Consider the following 22,318-nt stretch of genomic DNA (forward strand, 5'->3'; position numbering starts at 1 on the left):
ACCCATTACTCACACTGATCAGCAGTTCCATTACTGTGAGTAACTGCTCACGAGGAAGCAATGACTTCACAATGTGAGACAAACTGAAGATCAGCAGGATAGCTCAAGATTCTTCTATAAGAGACACAATGCAAAAATAACATACGAGGACAGAACAGCTGAGGATCTCACCCTACTTTCTCTTTGTAAATTTTTTAATAAAAAAATGAATTAATATCTTTAAATGTGGTATGAAATTATCAACCCAAATATATACTGTAACTTCCTACTCTTTCAGAAATTTTAACAGAGGCCTTTTGTTAAATATATCAGGTCAGGTTACTCCTTTAATTTGCTCTAATTTGATGCACATAATATGGAGAGACTAATACCACTGACTGGAATCTGTCACACTGTAGTACGTGTGAACTTCCCCATATGATCTGCCAAGCTATATTAATCTTAAAACTGAAACACCTTTCTATTCCATTCCTGGCTCTTTTGCACAACAATTAAAAATCATACAGAATTCTATATGAATTTTAGAATGGTGGCAAATGTGGAGGAGAGACTAATGGCGTAATCCATAGCCCACTCAATTCAATGTAAAGATGCCCACTGACTTCAGTGACCTTTGGATCAGGCTCTTAGGCAGAACCACCAAACACATTTTCAGATGAAACTCAAAATAGAATGTCAATGCATATTTCCAGAGGAAAAATGGCAAAATAATGTATCTACCATACCACCTAGCTGCCGGACTAAGTTGTTAAAGTGAAAAGTGCAATGGCTTCTGAAAAAGGGTTGCCAACTTTCTAATGGCAGAAAACCAAATGCATTTGCCCAGCCCCTTTCCCAAGGCCCTGCCCATGTCCTGCTCCTTCTCGGAGGCCCCACCCATGCTCACTCCATCCCCCGCCACCATTGCTCGCTCTCCCCCACCCTCGCTCACTTGCTCATTTTCACTGGGGCTGGGGCAGGGTGTTGGGGTGTGGGAGGAAGTGAGGGCTCCATTTGGGGGTGCGGGCTCTGGGGTGGGGTCAGGGATGAGGAGTTTGAGGTGCAGGAGGGGGCTGTAGGTTGTGGCCGAGGGGTTCAGAGCCTGGGAGGGGGCTCCAGGCTGGGGCAGGGGTTTGGGGCTTGGAAGGGGGCAAGGGCTTCAGCTGGGGGTGTGGGCTCAGTTGTGGGGCCTGGGATGAGGGGAGTGGGGTGCAGGAGGGGGCTCCAGGTTGAGGCAGGGGGTTGGGGAATGGAAGGGATATGGGCTCTGGGCTGGGGTCCGGGCTCTGGGATGGGGCCAGAAATTACGGGTTCAGGGTATGTGAGAGGGGCTCCAGGCTGAGGCCAAGGGATTCAGACTGCGGGAGGGGGCTCAGGCCTGGGGCAGGGGATTAGGGTGTGGGAGGAGGTTCTGAGCTGGGGAAAGGGGTTGGGGCATGGGAGCGGGTGTGGGGTGCAGACTCCGGGAGGGAGTTTGGGTGCGGCAGGGGGCTCAGGGCTGAGGCAGGAGGTTGGGACAAGGGAGGGGTTTCTGGGTGCAGGCTCCAGGCATCACAGACCTCAGGCAGCTCCTGGGAAGTGGCAACATGTCTCTCCGGCTCCTAGGCGGAGGCATGGCCAGGAGGTTCCGTGTGCTGCCCCCAGGCGCCACCACCCATAGCTCCCATTGGCCACAGTTTAAGCGCCACAGTTCCCAGCCAATGGGATCTATGGAGCCAGCGCTCTGGGTGGGGGCAGCACATGGAGCCCCAGTGGCTGCCCCCAAGCCAGAGGGACATGCCGGCCACTTCCCGGGAGCTGTGCAGAGCCAGGCAGGGAGCCTGCTAGCCGTGCTGTGCCGCTAACCAGACTTTTAATGGCCCGGTCAGCGGTTCTGACCAGAGCTGCCAGGGTCCCTTTTTGACCGGGTTTTCTGGTTGAAAACCAGACACCTGGCAACCCTGTTCTGAAATCTAATGTGTGAAGAAACCTCTGTGGGAAGAGGGGCGGGAGGAGAATGTCTGTTTGAGAATAAATGTCAAGCCCTTTCTCTGCTTGGGCTTTTAATTTTATCTTAAAGAGAGCAAAGTTTTATGTTTTTTTCTGAAGAAATTTGAATGTATGCAAAATCACAGGAATAATTAGAGAAAGCAATGTACAAATAATGCATTTTATCTAGAAAATTATACTCTGAAAATATACTTCAGTTTCTTCTTAAAGTTTGTTCATAAATATTTCAGCAACCAGCTAGCATAAATATTGCTTTCCTAATAGTATAGTGAGAAGTGTCGGTGAGTATTTGGGAAACTGCCAGATGAAAATCCCTCTTTATATTTGGCATATTGTTATCTGACACTGAATTGAAGTGACATGTTTTCCATAGGGATAAATGTGCACTATGTTCCTAACCACAGCTGCCAATTTCCGCTTCAATCATTAAGAAACAGAAATTATATTTTCCTTAATCATACATCCAGTGTTTGATGTTTCATACTCTCTTCCTCACCTTTTCATGGTGTTATAAAGAATGTATTCAATCAGATAATCAGTACTTATCAGTAAGGCTGCGAGTCTATCATGGAAGTCATGGATTCCGTGACTTTCCATGACCTCCATGACTTCTGCAGTGGCTGGTGCTGGCTCAGCAGCTTGGGTGAGTGGGAGGGGGCTCAGTGCTAGGGGCAAGAGGTTGGGGGCACTTAACTTGGGGTGGGGGGCTCCCCAGCGCCCACTGGCATGGCCCCCCTGCAGCTCCTAGGCGGTGGAGGGGCCGGGGGGGTTCTCCGTGCCCCATGCTGCCTGCATCTGCAGGCCCCGCCCCCACAGCTCCCATTGGCTGTGGTTACTATTTAATGGGAGCTGCGGCAGCCGGCACTTGTGGCGGGAGCAGCAGAGCCCCAGCCCTGACCCCTGCCTCCGCTGCCTAGGAGCTGTAGGGATGCAAAGCCAGGTAGGAAGCCCCGCCAACCACATCAAACACCCCCTCTCCCCCAGCACCAGTGAGGGTCCTGGGTCATCTCCCCCAGCACCCGCGCCACCACCAAACCCTCCCCCCACCCCACCCCCTGAGCACCTGCAGTCCCCCACCCAAGTTTTAGTCAGGGAAGGTATTTTTGGTAAAAGTCATGGACAGGTCACGGGCCCATGAATTTTTGTTTACAGCCGTGACCTGTCCATGACTTTTACTAAAAATACCCATGACTAAAACGTAGCCTTACTTATCAGTACTTACACAGTTCAATGGTCTGAAGCACTTCTGTTTTTCCAATTCTCCATTCAGAACAACGAAGAAGCACAATTTGCTGATGAAGAGGATTGTTTTCCTCCTGGTGGAGCTTTTCAGTTTACTCTATACAGTTGCACCCCAGGTGTACTCTCTATCATCCCAGCTTCTCCCTAATTTCAAGCTCTACAAAAAACCAGAGTATTCTGTTAATAAGCAAAAATCCAACCACAATAGCTATTAACTATAGATGGAGCTAGTAGTGACATCTATAGTTAAAGTTGCCTAACACTTTCCATTATAACACCCTGTTTACAGGTGTTTGTAACTTTTCCAAATTTAAACTGTTGGCTTGGAATTTTCCATGCTGGAATTTTCCATGCTGCCTCAGACTGAATTTTTTGTGAAAGTCTCAGCAAAAGCAGCTTAGCTCATTGCAAGAATTTTTCTTGCAGCTATTTCCTCTTTTGCTATATTTTGTTTTTAAGTGTTTCTATTGAATATTGACAGGTTTCAGAGTAACAGCCGTGTTAGTCTGAATTCGCAAAAAGAAAAGGAGTACTTGTGGCACCTCAGAGACTAACCAATTTATTTGAGCATAAGCTTTCGTGAGCTACAGCTCATTTCATCGGATGCATACTGTGGAAACTGCAGAAGACATTATATACACAGAGACCATGAAACAATACCTCCTCCCACCCCACTCTCCTGCTGGTAATAGCTTATCTAAAGTGATCACTCTCCTTACAATGTGTATGATAATCAAGTTGGGCCATTTCCAGCACAAATCCAGGTCTTCTCACCCCCCCCCCCCCCCACAAACTCACTCTTCTGCTGGTAATAGCCCATCCAAAGTGACCACTCTCTTTACAATGTGTATGATAATCAAGGTGGGCCATTTCCAGCACAAATCCAGGTTTTCTCACACAATGCCATCCACAGCCTCAGAAACAACTCTGACATCATAATCAAAAAGGCTGACAAAGGAGGTGCTGTTGTCATCATGAATTGGTTGGAATATGAACCTGCTTGGCAGCTCTCCAACACCACTTTCTACAAGCCATTACCCTCTGATTCTTCTGAGAGTTACCAAAAGCAACTACAGCATTTGCTCAAGAAACTTCCTGAAAAAGCACAAGATCAAATCCGCACAGACACACCCCTGAAACCCCGACCTGGGATATTCTATCTACTACCCAAGATCCATAAACCTGGAAATCCTGGGCACCCCATCATCTCAGGCATTGGCACCCTGACAGCAGGATTGTCTGGCTATGTAGACTCCCTCCTCAGGCCCTACGCTACCAGCACTCCCAGCTACCTTCGAGACACCACTGACTTCCTGAGGAAACTACAATCCATCGGTGATCTTCCTGATGACACCATCCTGGCCACTATGGATGTAGAAGCCCTCTACACCAACATTCCACACAAAGATGGACTACAAGCCATCAAGAACAGTATCCCCGATAATGTCACGGCTAACCTGGTGGCTGAACTTTGTGACTTTGTCCTCACCCATAACTATTTTACATTTGGGGACAATGTATACCTTCAGAACAGCGGCACTGCTATGGGTACCCGCATGGCCCCACAGTATGCCAACATTTTTATGGCTGACTTAGAACAACGCTTCCTCAGCTCTCGTCCCCTAACACCCCTACTCTACTTGCGCTATATTGATGACATCTTCATCATCTGGACACATGGAAAAGAAGCCCTTGAGGAATTCCACCATGATTTCAACAATTTCCATCCCACCATCAACCTCAGCCTGGTCCAGTCCACACAAGAGATCCACTTCCTGGACACTACAGTGCTAATAAACAATGGTCACATAAACACCACCCTATACCGGAAACCTACTGACCGCTATTCCTACCTACATGCCTCCAGCTTTCACCCTGACCACACCACACGATCCATCGTCTACAGCCAAGCTCTGCGATACAACCGCATTTGCTCCAACCCCTCAGACAGAGACAAACACCTACAAGATCTGTATCACCTGCGGAAGTGAAGAAACAGATTGATAGAGCCAGAAGAGTTTCCAGAAGTCACCTACTACAGGACAGGCCTAACAAAGAAAATAACAGAACGCCACTAGCCGTCACATTCAGCCCCCAACTAAAAGCCCTCCAACGCATTATTAAGGATCTACAACCTATCCTGAAGGATGACCCAACACCCTCACAAATCTTGGGAGACGGGCCAGTCCTTGCCTACAGACAGCCCCCCAACCTGAAGCAAATACTCACCAACAACCACATACCACACAACAGAACCACTAACCCAGGAACTATCCTTGCAACAAAGCCCGTTGCCAACTGTGCCCACATATCTATTCAGGGGACACCATCACAGGGCCTAATAACATCAGCCACACTATCAGAGGCTCGTTCACCTTCACATCCACCAATGTGATATATGCCATCAGGTGCCAGCAATGCCCCTCTGCCATTTACATTGGTCAAACTGGACAGTCTCTATGTAAAAGAATAAATGGACACAAATCAGGTGTCAAGAATTATAACATTCATAAACCAGTCGGAGAACACTTCAATCTCTCTGGTCACGCAATTACAGACATGAAGGTCGCTATCTTACAACAAAAAAACTTCAAATCCAGACTCCAGTGAGAAACTGCTGGATTGGAATTCATTTGCAAATTGGATACTATTAATTTAGGCTTAAATAGAGACTGGGAGTGGCTAAGTCATTATGCAAGGTAGCCTATTTCCCCTTGTTTTTTCCTACCCTCCTCCCCTCCCCAGACGTTCTTGTTAAACTTGGATTTATGCTGGGAATGGCCCACCTTGATTATCCTACACATTGTAAGGAGAGTGGTCAGTTTGGATGAGCTATTACGAGCAGAAGAGTGAGTTTGTGTGTGTGGGGGGGTGAGAAGACCTGGATTTGTGCTGGAAATGACCCACCTTGATTATCGTGCACATTGTGGGGAGAGTGGTCGCTTTGGATGGGCTGTTACCAGCAGGAGAGTGAGTTTGTGTGTGTATGGGGGTGGGGGGGTGAGAAAACCTGGATTTGTGCTGGAAATGGCCCACCTTGATTATCATGCACATTGTAGGGAGATATTCGCAAAAAGAAAAGGAGTACTTGTGGCACCTTAGAGACTAACCAATTTATTTGAGCATGAGCTTTCGTGAGCTACAGCTCACTTCATGTGTTTCCACGGCATGCATCCGATGAAGTGAGCTGTAGCTCACGAAAGCTCATGCTCAAATAAATTGGTTAGTCTCTAAGGTGCCACAAGTACTCCTTTTCTTATTGTAGGGAGAGTGGTCACTTTGGATAAGCTAGTACCAGCAGGAGAGTGAGTTTGTGTGTGTGTGTTTTGTGGGGGGGGTGAGAAAACCTGGATTTGTGCTGGAAATGGCCCACCTTGATTTTCATACACATAGTAAAGAGAGTGGTCACTTTGGATGAGCTATTACCAGCAGAAGAGTGAGTTTGTGTGTGTGGGGGGGGTGAGAAGACCTGGATTTGTGCTGGAAATGGCCCAACTTGATTATCATACACATTGTAAGGAGAGTGATCACTTTAGATAAGCTATTACCAGCAGGAGAGTGGGGTGGGAGGAGGTATTGTTTCATGGTCTCTGTGTATATAATGTCTTCTGCAGTTTCCACAGTACGCATCCGATGAAGTGAGCTGTAGCTCACGAAAGCTCATGCTCAAATAAATTGGTTAGTCTCTAAGGTGCCACAAGTACTCCTTTTCTTCTCTTGAATATATTACTTTTAGATACATTCTTTTAAAAATTGCATTTGCACCTATGTATTACAGCTTTGAGAAAATAACTTCCATCATCCTCTATTGCTTTAAAATGTCTTTTTTCCAGTTGATACTAAATTTAAGTGAAGAACAACAACATGAGTTGAATATATTGCCATTTTCCATAATAAGTTTTTTTTTCTCTCTCTCTTAAACAGTCACCTCTTCTTGTTCCCTGGGCCAGACCAGTTGCCAGCTCATGCCAAGGCCTGTCGGCTTCATTGAACACTGACAAATACAGGAGTACCTGTGGCACCTTAGAGACTAACCAATTTATTTGAGCATAAGCTTTCGTGAGCTACAGCTCACTTCAGAGTGCCACAAGTACTCCTGTTCTTTTTGCGAATACAGACTAACACGGCTGTTACTCTGAAACTGACAAATACGTATCTGGAAACCAGTTTGGCTCACCTATGTGTTAGTATTGTTAAAATAGGTATTAGATTTATAAAAATGTCTGCAGACTTTGTGAAATGCTTGTAGGTTGCTGCATGTATTACTCTTATTTATAACATCTGTTCCCTATGTTATAAGCTAGTGTTTAAGTGTTTGCTCTGTACCTATAGAAGTGTTTGCTCTAAAACTGTAAACCTCACAATCAGGAGAGAATAGGGTTGCCAGACGTATGGTTTCTGTTCAAAATCCATTTGGCAGCACAGCAGAGGCCTGGGGCTAAGGCAAGCTCCCTGCCTGCCCTGGCTCCACGCAGCTCCCGGAAGCAGCTACCCGATCCTTGCGGCCCCAAAGCGCATGGGCGGCCAGGGGGGCTCCGCGCACTGCCCCCACCCCAGTGCCAGCTCCACAGCTCACATTGGCCGGGAACTGCGACCAATGGGAGCTACGGGGGCAGCACCTGCAGGCACAAGGGCAGCGCACGGAGCCTCCCTGGCTGCCCTGAGTCTAGGGGCTTCCAGGACCTGGCGGCCATTTCCCGGAAGTCACAGTAAGCACTGATGGAACCCCACAAATGCAACCTCCTGTCCCAACCCTGAGCCTCCTCCTACACCCCAAATCCAACATCCCTGGCCCCACCCCAGAGCCCACAGCCCCATCCAGAACCCTCACCCCCCCTGCACCCCAATCCTGCCCCAGCCTGGAGTCCCCTCATGCACCCCAAACCCTTCGTCCCCACCCCCACCCCAGAGCCCCCAGCTGGAGCCCTCCCCTCAACCCAACCTCCAGCCCAGAGCCCCCTCCTTCTCCCTAAACCCCTCATCCCAGGCCCCACCCCAGAGCCCACACCCCCATCTGGAGTCCGCACCCCCTCTCGCACTCCAAACCCCTCAGACCCAGCCCAGAGCCCCATCTTGCACTCCAAACTCCTCACTCTGGCCCCACCCCAGAGCCTGCACCCCCAGCAGGAGTACTCACCCCCCACACCCCAACCCTCTGACCCAGCCCGGAGCCCTCTGACGCACCCTGAACCCCTCATCCCTGACCCCACACTCCCAGTTGGAGCTCAAACCCCAACCGCTTGCCCCAGCCCGGTGAAAATGAGTGAGGGTGGGGGAGAGCAAGTGATGGAGGGAGGGGGGATGGAGCAAGCGAGAGCAGGGCCTTGGAGAAGGGGCAGGGCAGGGGCAGAGCCACGGGGCAGGGGTGTTTGATTTTGGGCCATTAGAAAGTTGGCAACCCTAGGAGAGAAGCATTACCAAGTATGAAATACTAGCTTATCACAATTAGTGTCCTCTCCTCTCTAACAAAAGAAGGCCCATAGAGACCAGACAAGCCACTGTGGAACATCAGTGAATAAAAGACTTCGTTGATTGCTCTCCCCACTCATGAAGGTCTGGTCTACACTATGGGGTTAAGTCGAATTTAGCCGCGTTAGGTCGATTTAAAAATGACTGAGTCCACGCAACCAACCCCGTTCCGTCGACCTAAAGGGCTCTTAAAATCGACTTCTGTACTCCTCCCCAATGAGGGGAGCAGCGCTAAAATCGACCTTGCTGGGTTGAATTTGGGGTAGTGCAGATGCAAATCAACGAAATTGGCCTCCAAGAGCTATCCCAGAGTGCTCCAATGTGACCGCTCTGGACAGCACTATGAACTCCGATGCACTAGCCAGGTACACAGGAAAAGCCCCGGGAACTTTTGAATTTCATTTCCTATTTGGTCAGTGCGGCAAACTCAGCAGCACAGGTGACCATGCAGTCCCTCAGAATTGCAAATGAGCTCCAGCATGAACCAAAAGGGAGACACTGGATCTGATTGCTGTATGGGGAGAAGCATCTGTGCAGGCCAAACTTTGATCAAAAAGAAAAAATACAAATATATTTTTCAAAATCTCACAGGGCATGTTGGACAGAAGCTACAACAGGGACACACAGCAGTACCACCTGAAAGTTAAGGAGCTCAGGCAAGCCTACCAAAAGACAAAGGAGGTAAACGGTCGCTCTGGGTCAGAGCCCCATACATGCCACTTCTATGATCAGCTGCATGGCACTCTGGGGGGGACCCTACCACTACCCACCACTGTCTATGGACACCTGCAAGGGGGGAGTCTCATGCAACAGGGAGGAGGATTTTGTGGATGAGGAAGAGGAGGGGGAGGAGAATGCTCAGCAGGCAAGCGGTGAATCCATTCTCCCTGACAGCCAGGACCTTTTCGTCACGCTGGAGCCAATACCCTCCTAAGGTGGGATCCCCGACTCTGAAGCTGGAGAAGGCACCTCTGGTGAGTGCACATTTGTAACTATAGTACAAGGTTTAAAAGCAATAGGGTTTAATGTTTGATTTGCCCTGAAGAATTGAGATGCATTCACGGCCAGTACAGCTACTGGAAAATTCTGTTCATATGTCTGGGGATGGAATGGGAATCCTCCAGGGACATCTCCATGAAGCTCTCCTGGCATGTCATAAATACAAAGGGAAGGGTAAACACCTTTAAAATCTCTCCTGGCCAGAGGAAAATTCTTTCACCTGTAAAGGGTTAAGAAGGTAGGATAACCTCACTGGCACCTGACCAAAATGACCAATGAGGAGACAAGATACTTTCAAAAGCTGGAAGGAGGGAGAAAAACAAAGGGTCTGTGTCTGTCTGTGTGATGCTTTTGCCGGGGACAGAACAGGAATGGAGTCTTAGAATTTAGTAAGTAATCTAGCTAGATATGTGTTAGATTATGTTTTCTTTAAATGGCTGAGAAAATAAGATGTGCTGAATAGAATGGATATTCCTGTCTGTGTATCTTTTTGTAACTTAAGGTTTTGCCTAGAGGGATTTTCTGTATTTTGAATCTAATTACCCTGTAAGGTATTTACCCTCCTGATTTTACAGAGGTGATTCTTTTTTACTTTTTACTTCTATTAAAATCCTTCTTTTCAGAAACTGAATGCTTTTTCATTGTTCTTAAGATCCAAGGGTTTGGGTCTGTGGTCACCTATGCAAATTGGTGAGGATTTTTACCAAACTTTCCCTAGGAAGTGGGGTGCAAGGGTTGGGAGGATTTGGAGGGGAAAGAGGTTTCCAAACAACGCTTTCCTAATAAATAAACCCAGATAAACGTTTGGTGGTGGCAGTGGAAGTCCAAGGGCAAAGGGTTAAATAGTTTGTACCTTGGGGAAGTTTTAACCTAAGTTGGTAAAAGTAAGCTTAGGAGGTTTTCATGTAGGTCCCCACGTCTGTACCCTAGAGTTCAGAGTGGAGAAGGAACCTTGATATGGCGGTACTCTGAAAGCCTTTGCAGAAGGTTTCTGGGGAGGGCTGCCTTATTTCATCCTCCACGGTAGGACACTTTACCACGCCAAGCCAGTAGCAAGTATTCTGGAATCATTGCAGCACAAAGCATGGCAGTGAATGGTCCTCAGTTTTGGTCACATTCAAGCAACATTTGGTCTATATCTTTCTGTGTTAGCCTCAGTAGAGTGATATCATTCATGGTCACCTGGTTGAAATGGGGAAATGTTTGTAAGGGAACAGTGAAAGGACCCCATTCATGCTGGGCTGTTTGCGGTTGGCTAAAAGGGATCATCCCAGAGAATAGCCACGCGGTGGGGTGGGGGTAGGTGTGTGCTGCATATCCACCTGAAAACCGCAGCCCCTCCTTTTAAATGTGAAACCCAGATGGGTTGGGTTTCACATTTAAAAGGAGGGGCTGCGGTTTTGGGAAAGGTTTTTTGCTTGTTCTGGGAAAGGAGGGTGCTGCAGTTTGAGAACATTCCCACATGTTATGAAGGTGTAAGAAGCCAACCCTATGTACCAAAAGGCTTACCATGGCTGCCTGGAAACCGAATTCTGTTGCCCAGCCATGTGTGATGTGTCACCATAGCAGCAGGCGCTCAATATAAAAGGCAAAATGCGACCTTGTACCTAAAGCACATGTGCTGTGAATTGCTTGATTCACTGTGAAAGAGTCTCCCTTTTGTTCTCAGAAATGTATCATCTTAAATTTTACTCTCCCTTTTTATCTCCCCTCAGGTGCAAATGTTTCTACGCTCCCCCTATCATCTCTCTCCCTGAGGTTATCACAGATTAGAAGGCAAAAAAAATGCACTCGCGATGACATGTTTTCCAAGCTCATGCAGTCCTCCCACACTGATAGAGCACAGCTTCATGCATTCAGTGGCAGAGGCCAGGAATGAATTAAGTGAGTGCAAAGAGTGGAGGAAACATGCGATGCTGAGGCTAATGGGGGAGCAAACAGACATGATAAAGCAGCTATTGTGGGAGCAAACTGACATGATGAAGCATCTGTTGGAGCTGCAGGAAAGCCAACAAGAACACAGACTCCCGCTGCATCCACTGTATAACCGCATGCCCTCCTCCCCAAGTTCCATATCCGCCTCACCCAGACGCCCAAGAACGCGGGGAGGGGAGGCTCTGGGCACCCAGCCACTCCACTCCAGAGGATGGCCCAAGCAACAGAAAACTCCCATTCAAACAGTTTGATTTTTAGTGTGGCTGCAATAAACAATGTGGTCTTGTCCTTCCCTCCTCCCCCACCGCACCCAGTCTACCTTGTCCATTCTCTCTTTTTTAAAAAATTAATAAAGAAAAAATGCATGGTTTCAAAACAATAGTTACTTTATTTCGAAGTGGGGAGGGGGTCAGCTTACAGGGAATTAAAATTAAAAAAGGGGGCGGGTTTGCATAAAGGAGAAACACACACAACTATCCCACCAAAGCCCGGCCAGTCATGAAACTGGTTTTCAAAGACTCTCTGATGCGCAGCGCGCCTTGCTGTGCTCTTCTAATCACCCTGGTGTCTGGCTGCTCAAAATCGGATGCCAAGCAATTTGCCTCAACCTCCCACCCCGCCATAAACGTCTCCTCTTTACTCTCACAGATATTATGGAGCACACAGCAAGCAGCAATAACAATGGGAATGTTGCTTGCGCTGAGCTGTGACCTAGTCAACAAACAGCGCCAGCGAGCTTTTAAATGTCCAAAGGCACATTCTACCACCGTTCTGCACTTGCTCAGCCTATAGTTGAACTGCTCCTTACTACTGTCCAGGCTGCCTGTGTAAGGCTTCATGAGCCATGGGAGCAAGGGGTAGGCTGGGTCCCCAAGGATAACTATTGGCATTTCAACATCCCCAACGGTAATTTTCTGGTCTGGAAAGTAAGTCCCTTCTTGCAGCTGTTCAAACAGCCCAGAGTTCCTAAATATGTGAGCGTCATGCACCTTTCCCATCCATCCCATGTTGATGTCAGTGAAACATCTTTTGTGATCCACCATTGCTTGCAGCACCATTGAGAAGTACCCCTTGCGGTTCACGTACTGGTTGGCAAGGTGGTCCGGTGCCAAGATGGGGATATGCGTTCTGTTTATCGCCCCGCCACAGTTAGGGAACCCCATTGCAGCAAAGCCATCCAGTATGACCTGCACATTTCCAAGAGTCACTGGCCTTGATAACAGAACGTCAATGACTGCATTGGCTACTTGGATCATAGCAGCCCCCACAGTAGACTTGCCCACTCCAAATTGATTCCCGACTGAGCGGTAGCAGTCAGGTGTTGCAAGCTTCTACAGGGCTATCACCACTCGCTTCTCAACTGTCAGGGTGGCTCTCATCTTGGTATTCCTGTGCTTCAGGGTGGGGGAAAGCAACTCACAGAGTTCCAGGAAAGTGGCCTTAACGCATGAGAAAGTTTCACAGCCACTGGGAATCATCCCATACCTGCAACACAATGCGGTCCCACCAGTCTGTGCTTGTTTGCCTGCCTCTGCTCACTCCATCCCCCCTCCCTCCATCGCTCGCTCTCCCCTCACTCCCCGCTCACTCACTCATTTTCACCGGGCTTGGGAGGGCGTTGGGATGTGGAAGGGGGTGTGGACTCCGGGAGGGAGTTCGGGTGCAGGAGTGGGTTCTGAGCTGAGACAGGGGATGGGGGCACAGAAATGGGCTTGGGGTGCAGGCTCTGGGCAGCTCTTGTTGGTGGGTTTGCGGGGGCTCCAGGAGGCACTGATGTCAGGCGGACCCTTAAATAGAAGTCACACCAGCGCTGCCCTGGTATTTTCTGGCCTCAAATGCTGCTCTATCTGCCATGAATCCTGGATACATGGCTGGGCCAGAACACTGAGGACAAAAGTTTTTCCTGTTCTCTGGAATGCAAGGGGTGGGGGAGAGGGAGAGAATTCCACGCAAGTGACACACACACATATGCCCCTGGCTCGCTGCACCCCCAGTGTATTCCATATCACAGCAACTCCAGGGAGAGAGCTGCTGCAGACCCCCTTCTACTCCTCCTGCCATTTGTAGTGACCCCCAGCCCCTCTCCTTCGTCCCCCCCAGCCCAGCTGTTGGCTGGGGCCTCCCTCCGACTCTGCTCGGACCCATTCCCGGGGACAGCAGCCCAACTTTAGCCCCATGCTTCTACACAGCCCATTCATCCCCAGGAGGAGACTGACAACCCCACAGCCCCTTACCTGCTGGTCACAAGGTCCAGAGACAAGCCTGCCCTGGCCCCCTCCTCTGACGCAGGCTGCATGCAGCCTGGGAGGAGCTTGGCCACCCCCTCTTTCTGCTCCCACTGGCCGGGAAGCAGCAGGCCAGACACGGAAGAGGGCTGAAGGCACTTTCTAAAGGCCACAATGCCAGCTCTGCAGGGAGCCCCAGGCCATCAGGGCAGCAGTTGCCCAGGGTTAACCCTGCTGGCCTGAGCCTGCAGCCGAATGCCTTTCCCAGCTCCTCCGCTGGGATCCACCGGGGTTCGCACCGCCCCTGAGCTCCACAGAGAGAGCTCCTGCAGGTCCCCTCTTCATCCCTCCATTGCCAACTGGATGTTTAACAGCCCAGAGCTGCCAGGGTCCCTTTTTGACCAGACGTTCCAGTTGAAAACAGGACACCTGACAACCTAATGCTGGGGACACCCATGGGCATAGTTTGAGGAGACAGGGAGGATATTGCCCCCCAAACAAAGAGAGGTGAAGTACCACTGCCCTCCCACCCCCATTTGTGTGAACGCAGAGCTGCTCGGATGAGGGAGGGTGCCGCTCAGCTCACTAGCTCTGCAGCTGGCATCCCTTCAGTGGCAGCAGCAGCAGGGACTTCCCCATTAAGCAGGCCTGATGAGAGCCCCCTGCACCTGGACCACCCCGACGAGCTCCCTGCATCCAGACCTCCCACCCCACTAAGACCCAGACAGCTGCACCCAGAACCCCCCAGCTGAGCTCCCCACACCCAAACCCTCTCTGCTGAGCCCCATCCCCCCACACCCAGAGCTCCAACCACTTCATTTTGACCCCCCTGCAGAGTCCCATTACCTCTGCACCTGGCCCACCCTGATGAGCCCCCACACCCAGACCCTCTCTGCTGAGCCTTATTCCCCCACACCCAGACTCCCGCACTGAGCCCCAACCACTTCACCTGCAATCCACCAAAGAGCCCTGTGCATACAGATCTCCCACTGAGCTGCCTGCACCCAGACTGCCCCACACAGAACCCTCACACCTGGATCCCCCCTCATTAAGTCCCTCCACTCTTGGATTCTGCTTGGCTGAGTCTGCCTGCCCACCCAAATTTGGTGCACCTGGCACGGAGGAGCAGGAGAGGTGTTTCTGGGGCAGGCCCGCCCTTGCGCTGTGTCAGCGTTAGGTGCAGCCTCCCTGCCAAAGTCCCTGTCCCGGTGGGAGCGGGGAAGCAGCAGGGTGATCTCCCATCTCTGTGCAGCCAGTGGCCTGTGCTCCCCACTGCCATGCTGGAACCTCCACATTCATTTATTGACAAATAAAACTTGCAGAATTTTAAAATGTGCTCAGAATTTTTATTTTTTGGTGCAGAATTCCCTCAGTAGTAAGTCTTTGTCCAACCCAGTTTTCATTTGTGAGAAATAATTTAAAATTACTTTTTCACTTACAGATCAAATTGAATTTCAGTCAGTTTAAGTCACTTGACTTTTTATGCAGTTCCTGCTTGTTGTTAAAAATACTTTTGCTAATTTTCTTAGCTTTAAGATGTAGATGCTCATCCCTGAAGATAAAAACAACATAGTTCTGACTTAAATAACTATATTCCCAGACAATAGTGTTACTGTCATAGAGGATTTAGATATCCTATGGCATTTCTAAGAGTTATTAAAATGTTCTCATTTAATGAACTTTCAAAATAATAAAAATTAACTGAAATACATTTGCAGGCATCAAGTTCTAGATTTCATACTTCTCCAGTTCTTATATACCACTTTACAGTATTTTTAAAGTACCACCACTTCACACTATACGCAATGGATAACTGCCAGTCACATGGTGACAGATTCCATCATAACTGTTTGTCTAATATCAAACAGTCCCTGCTATCAGCAACGTCATCACATGAATGTGTTTGGTCTACTTAACAACTCTATCTACTCATTTACAATAAGATCGTATAACATAGGCACTGAACTTTTATCTGTGCTAGAAAACTGGATTCGTTAAATTGAACTGTTTGTATTTAAACAGGTTAAGCAAATGGTTAAGTGTATCCACACCAACCATTCTCAGTTATGTTAAGAACCTTTGCAGGTATGGCCCAGGCACTCAACTAAACCATCGCTCTCTGGATAGTTATTGCAGCACAACTCCCAAAAGTAATATATTCTAGGAGATTTTTAAAAAGCTACCAGTGTACTGAGATAGTAGTGAAAAGACTAGAATGGTTTCAGCTAGTGTGCATCAACACTAGAACTAAAACAAACAGTTCAGACTAAAACAGTACCTAAATCCACTAACGCAGTCTTAGCCAAGTGGTATTAGTACACCTGTTAAATTTTGGAACACGTTGTGTTTGATCACTTGTTTTAGAGGGAGCAAATAGTATTGAATAAAGTACATTTCTCTAGAGTAGATTTAACTTGAGATTAAACCCTTCATGGTCTGATTTTCAAATTGTACATTTTTAAGCTCAAAAGTATGTGGATTTTTTTCTGCGGCTCATCCATCAGGACTGTTCTTTTAAACTGTTATAAGGTTAAGTAATTTGTTTCTCACTTGAACCTGTTAATTTGTTTTAAAAAAAAATGAGTAATATTTGAGTCTCATATTTGTACTGTATTACCGTACTGCCAAGCGATCCCAATCAAATTTGGGACCCTATTGTGCTGGACACTGTATAAACATAAAATAAATGACATCCTATTTACTTTAAACTCCTCTTCCTACAGGTACTTGTGTTCACTATTTATAGATGGTCTTGGAACAATGTCCACAATAAGGAGCTCCATACAGGGGTATTGTTTTATATTTGAGTACTTGCAATTCCATCTGCAGAGGGACAATTCCTAACCTACCTAGATCTTCAGATCATTCTGAATCTCTAAATATTTTGATACTTGTACACCTATGTCAACTTTTTAAAATGTCTTAATGCTTGCTAATCATCCTGGTGACATTCTATCCTGTCAAGCATTATTTTGAGTGAAGCCATGAATTGTGACAAATTAGGGGTGAATTTGCTTATTTTGGTTATCATGTCCATAAATCTCTGTAAGCTCTCCTTGTTTTGCAGGTCTTTCCGTTTATGCAATTGCCTCCACCTTTCATGGGTCCTTTCAAACTCCTCTGTCACTTAGTCCATCCTTGTGATCTAAATTTATGCAGCTCTATCTGACATTTGTTACTGTTCAATTTAAGGTTATTTTCTTTGTCAAACTACAGAACATTACATATTCTCATTGTGTTAATTATTTTCTTCCCAAAAATCAACAGATTGTCAACTATTACTTCCACCCTTTCCAGATTCTGGAAGATTAAGGATATGTTGCTTTGCTTTTGCATGAGGTATATCAATCTACCAAAAGGAGAGTTGAAGGTGAAGAGTTTTATATTTTCTGTTTCAAGTCAGGGCTGCCAAAAACTTTGGCGTGCAACCCAAACTGATACTAACTACTCTGGCATTTTGAAGCCAAGCCATGACCTCCACAACTATTTTCTCACATTTGCTGGCCTTATTAAAATCTTTTGGACCTCCATCAATCCTTAACTTATCCAGTTTTACTTAGTAGGTCTTTAGATAATTGACAATGGTATCATCTTGTATATGGTTTAATGTAAAGTAACATTTTTGCTTGGTTCAAATTATTTTTAACTTTTTAAATAACTTTGTCTAGTAATTTGCAGTCCTTCATGATCCTATTGGAATTTATTGTACATTTCCAATAATTCTGTTAGATCTACCACATGTAGGAGAGGGCAGGATTTCAATCTCTCTGATTTCTCTTTGTCATAAATATAAAGGGAAGGGTAAACATCTTTAAAATTCCTCCTGGCCAGAGGAAAAACCCTTTCACCTGTAAAGGGTTAAGAAGCTAGGATAACCTCGCTGGCACCTGACCAAAATGACCAATGAGGAGACAAGATACTTTCAAAGCTGGAGGTGGGGAGAAACAAAGTCTCTCTCTGTCTGTCTGTGTGATGCTTTTGCCGGGAACAGAAAGGAATGGAGTCTTAGAACTTAGTAAGTAATCTAGCTAGATATGCGTTAGATTCTGTTTTGTTTAAATGGCTGAAGGTTTTGCCTAGAGAGATTCTCTATGTTTTGAATCTAATTACCCTGTAAGGTATTTACCCTCCTGATTTTACAGAGGTGATTCTTTTTTACTTTTTACTTCTATTAAAATCCTTCTTTTCAGAAACTGAATGCTTTTTCATTGTTCTTAAGATCCAAGCATTTGGGTCTGTGTTCACTTATGTAAATTGGTGAGGATTTTTATCAAGCCTTCCCCAGGAAAGGGGGTGTAGGGTTTGGGGGGGAAAGACGTTTCCAAGCAGACTCTTTCCCTGTTCTATATTTGTTAGACTCTTGGTGGTGGCAGCAATAAAGTCCAAGGGCAAAAGGTAAAATAGTTTGTACCTTGGGGAAGTTTTAACCTAAGCTGGTAAAAATAAGCTTAGGGGTTTTTTTCATGCAGGTCCCCACATCTGTACCCTAGAGTTCAGAGTGGGGAAGGAACCTTGACACTCTTCAATACCACGTGCTTGCAGGAAAGTATGGAGCTATCTTCCAATTCTCAGTCATGTTATCTTCCAGAGTGACAGAGGAAAAGGTGACTACATTTACCCATTTTTGCCAAATATTTAGTTACCTTTATTGTGTGGTGTCAGAAGTTATGATTGGTGCTGGTAATCGGCTCATTTTTATTTCCTGGCCTTAATTACATGACATGAGTTAGACTTAAAAGATTATACCACAGTCACATGGCAGGGTAGCTATCCTACTATTAATGTTTTTCTTTAAAATCCCTCCCCTAAGAAGTATCAGTTAAGTGATGACAGACTCAGCAAAACATATCCTGGCTTGAGAAAAGGAATGACAATCTCTAGTTAAAAGCTATTGGTACTTTGACAAGAGACCTAAAAATACACTGTGACAGAGAACAAAGAATTGACTCAGAGACTGAGATACAACCACAGCGAGGTAGATCAGTGAGTCAGGCTTCTTGCCATGGAATGCAAAGCACAATGAAGTGTGAAGGTCTCAGCTAAACCAGTGACGTACAAAAGCACTTTACCTTATAAGGCTTTGTATGCCATGTAGTGGGCAAAAGCAAATTAGCTTGATGCTAAAAATGTGCTGTCTTTGGCTCCAAAGCATATTTAGAACCAATTTTGGTCAAGTTAATTTTATATACATTGTAAATCAGGAATTTAAAAAAAAATTCCCAACACTTACTGGCCACAGGACTAAGCATATTAGCCCTGGTGAAAACCTGTGCTCCCATGCTCCCCTCCCAAATAGATCAGTTCTCCCATACCCAGTATCTCTTTCCAGAGTATCTTCTTTACCTCTGAATATGTCACCAGCTGCCTGCTCTGCCTCCCTCCTTTGAGTAGATTGAGCTTTTCTTCATAAGGATAGGGAGGCCGACCACTGCCACAATTTCCCTTCCAGCTAAATAGGTGCTCTCCTATTATTTCCTACATTCTCCAGCTCCACACTGAGTAACAAAGTGGGGCTGAGAAGGAGGTAGGAAGCAGAGAATTCCCTATTCAGCCCACAGAGAGGACTCCACATGGCCATCTGCCTGCCCAGCAGTAGCTTAACTGCTGCTAGGAATGATTTCACTACAGTAGAACCTCAGAATTACGAACACTTCAGAATGGAGGTTGTTCATAACTCTGAACAAAACGTTATGGCTGTTCTTTCAAAAGTTTACAATTGAACATTGACTTAATACAGATTTGAAACTTCACTAGGCAGAAGAAAAATGCTTAGCTAACCATCTTAATTTAAATAAAACAAGCACAGAAACAGTTTCCGAAGCTTGTCAATTTTTTAAAACTTTCCCTTTATTTTTTAGTAGTGTACTCTATTTGATTTTTTGTAATCTGTCTCTACTGCTGATTGAGTACTTCTGGTTCTAAATGAGGTGTGTAGTTGATAGGTCAGTTTGTAATCCTGATTTCCTAACTTTGAGGTTCTACTGTACTTTACCCTTTCCACAGCTTCTGTTCTGGAGTCCTTTTCTCCAGCTGCTCATAGTATTCCTAAACAACAGCAAAGGAAAATGTGATATTATACTTGACTATTTCATTTCTACCCATAGGGTTCTAAATAGCAGCAGTGAATTTGACCATTGTCTTGTTGGTTTCACTGATGTTTAGTGTGAAAGCTATAAGTAGGGCTTCCTGTTTGTCACGGAGGTCGCAGAAGTCACGGATTCTGTGACTTTCCGTGACTTCTGCAGCGACCAGTGTGGCTGACCCCAGGGCCACTCAAGCTGCTGCTAGAGTGGCTCTGCAGCCAGCCACTTGGGCGGCTCTGCAGCCAGCCGCACCGGCCGCCCAAGCAGCTGGCCCCAGCATCCACCGGCTGGTGCGGCTGGCCCCGGTGGCTCCCGGCAGTGGTACCTGGGGGGGCTGGAGTAGCCAGAGCTTTAGTGGCCCCTGAGGCGGCCCCCGGCAGCTGCTGCTCCGGTGGCCTTGGGCAGCTGGTGCCGCTGGCTCTGCCCCTTCCTCCGCAGCAGCAGCCTGCTGCAGCAGCAGCTGCCCCAAGATTTAGTCAGGGGTATTTTTAGTAAAAGTCATGGACAGATCACATGTGAATTTTTGTTTATCGCCCATGACTTTTATTAAAAATATGCGAGATTAAATCGTAACCTTAGCTATAAGCAGCAGCAGAGCCACTGAAGCTGTCTGTCTACACACACAGGACAGCATTGCTTCTGTTCACATTTGGAAGGTCATCTTTCAAACAGTTGACCAGAGAGATTGAAGTGTTCTCTGACTGGTTTTTGAATGTTATAATTCTTGACATCTGATTTGTGTCCTGTCAAGGTTCCTCCCCCACTCTGAACTCTAGGGTACAGATGTGGGGACCTGCATGAAAAAACCTCCTCAGCTTATCTTTACCAGCTTAGGTCAAAACTTCCCCAAGGTACAAAATATTACACCCGTTGTCCTTGGAGTGGCCGCTACCACCACCAAACTAATACTGGTTACTGGGGAAGAGCTGTTTGGACGCGTCTTTCCCCCCAAAATACTTCCCAAAACCCTTTACCCCACTTCCTGGACAAGGTTTGGTAAAAAGCCTCACCAATTTGCCTAGGTGACTACAGACCCAGACCCTTGGATCTTAAGAACAATGAACAATCCTCCCAACACTTGCACCTCCCGCTTTCCTGGGAAATGTTGGATAAAAAGCCTCACCAATTTGCATAGGTGACCACAGACCCAAACCCTTGGATCTGAGAACAATGAAAAAGCATTCAGTTTTTACAAGAAGACTTTTAATAAAAATAGAAGTAAATAGAAATAAAGAAATCCCCCCTGTACAATCAGGATGGTAGATATCTTACAGGGTAATTAGATTCAAAAACATAGAGAACCCCTCTAGGCAAAACCTTAAGTTACAAAAAAGATACACAGACAGAAATAGTTATTCTATTCAGCACAATTCTTTTCTCAGCCATTTAAAGAAATCATAATCTAACACATACCTAGCTAGATTACTTACTAAAAGTTCTGAGACTCCATTCCTGTTCTGTCCCTGGCAAGAGCAGCATACAGACAGACACAGACCCTTTGTTTCTCTCCCTCCTCCCAGCTTTTGAAAGTATCTTGTCTCCTCATTGGTCATTTTGGTCAGGTGCCAGCGAGGTTACCTTTAGCTTCTTAACCCTTTACAGGTGAGAGGAGCTTTCCCCTGGCCAGGAGGGATTTCAAAGGGGTTTACCCTTCCCTTTATATTTATGACATGTCCATTTATTCTTTTGCGTAGAGATTGTCCAGTTTGGCCAATGTATATGGCAGAGGGGCACTGCCGGCCTCCCTGGTCACTCAATTTCAGACCTAAAAGTCGCAATTCTCCAACAAAAAAAAAAAATCAAAAACAGACTCCAACGAGAAACTGCAGAATTGGAACTAATTTGCAAACTGGACACCATTAAATTAGGCTTGAATAAAGACTGGGAGTGGATGGGTCATTACACAAAGTAAAAACTATTTCCCCATGCTATTTTTCCCCTACTGTTACTCACACCTTCTTGTCAACTGTTTGAAATGGACCATCCTGATTATCACTACAAAAGTTTTTTTTCCTCCTGTTGATAATAGCCCACCTTAATTGATTAGTCTTGTTACAGTTGGTATGGCAACCCCCATTTTTTCATGTTCTCTGGGTATATATATCTTCCTACTGTATTTCCCACTGCATGCATCCGATGAAGTCGGTTTTAGCTCACGAAAGCTTATGTCCAAATAAATTTGTTAGTCTCTAAAGTGCCATAAGTACTCCTCGTTTTTTTTTGCTGATACAGATTAACATGGCTACCACTCTGAAGTGAGCTGTAGCTCACGAATGCTTATGCTCAAATAAATTTGTTCATCTCTAAGGTACCACAAGTACTCCTTTTCATTTTACTCTGAAACCTGTCAGTATGGCACAAATACTCACCCAAATCAAACTGTGCTCAGGACAATAG

The 22,318-nt window shown here is 46.5% G+C and overlaps 1 long non-coding RNA gene across 1 annotated transcript in view; it reads left to right on the forward strand.

Moving 5' to 3' along the window:
• The window catches only part of LOC140910539 (uncharacterized), a 93,902-nt gene extending 81,961 nt beyond the window's left edge, over positions 1 to 11,941 (forward strand). Inside the window, exons 2-3 of the long non-coding RNA XR_012158638.2 lie at positions 9,271 to 9,653; positions 11,394 to 11,941. This is a non-coding gene — a long non-coding RNA (uncharacterized LOC140910539). The remainder of the gene's footprint in view (positions 1 to 9,270; positions 9,654 to 11,393) is intronic.
• Positions 11,942 to 22,318: the final 10,377 nt, after the last annotated feature.

This window comes from Lepidochelys kempii, chromosome 4, assembly GCF_965140285.1.
Source record: "Lepidochelys kempii isolate rLepKem1 chromosome 4, rLepKem1.hap1, whole genome shotgun sequence".
Taxonomy (NCBI): domain Eukaryota; kingdom Metazoa; phylum Chordata; order Testudines; family Cheloniidae; genus Lepidochelys; species Lepidochelys kempii.